The following is a 438-nucleotide window of genomic DNA, read 5'->3' as shown; positions in this document are numbered from 1 at the left end:
AGATCATTTAGCATGGTGGATATGTGTTTCAATCATGAATGTACATCACACAAACTATAAGGCACATACTTGACATAAATCATATTAAAAAGCTTGCTTCCCGATTTCAAAAACCTTTACGTATATTTATAGCTTATATATATATATTCAAAGCCATTTCCAAAGTCATAACATCCATAATTTCCTAGCAATTCTAGCAATTCATGCTTTCCATAAATTTGCATTTAAAATAAATCAACACATATTTATATATATTTAAGGAGATTTTAAAATAGACACCCCATACTCACCTCAAAATAGCGAGACACTATGTTGCTATTAAGTTGAGCACGTATCTAACTAATTCTTACTCTTCGATCACTCATTACCTCCTCTGGCACGCCAACACAGCAACTTTACTTACTTATTCTCTCCCTAGAAACCATTCAACCCAATACA

The 438-nt window shown here is 32.2% G+C and overlaps 1 long non-coding RNA gene across 1 annotated transcript in view; it reads right to left on the bottom strand.

The window, feature by feature from the left end:
• The window catches only part of LOC110426552 (uncharacterized), a 2,356-nt gene that overhangs the window by 1,288 nt on the left and 630 nt on the right, over positions 1-438 (bottom strand). The gene's annotated exons all lie outside the window — the stretch shown is intronic.

This window comes from Theobroma umbraticum, unplaced genomic scaffold (genome assembly GCF_002168275.2).
Source record: "Theobroma umbraticum cultivar Fairchild unplaced genomic scaffold, ASM216827v3 scaffold_89.0, whole genome shotgun sequence".
Classification (NCBI taxonomy): Eukaryota; Viridiplantae; Streptophyta; class Magnoliopsida; order Malvales; family Malvaceae; genus Theobroma; species Theobroma umbraticum.
The sequence above is the reverse complement of the archived record's forward strand: the minus strand, read 5'-3'. Positions and strand labels throughout refer to the sequence as shown.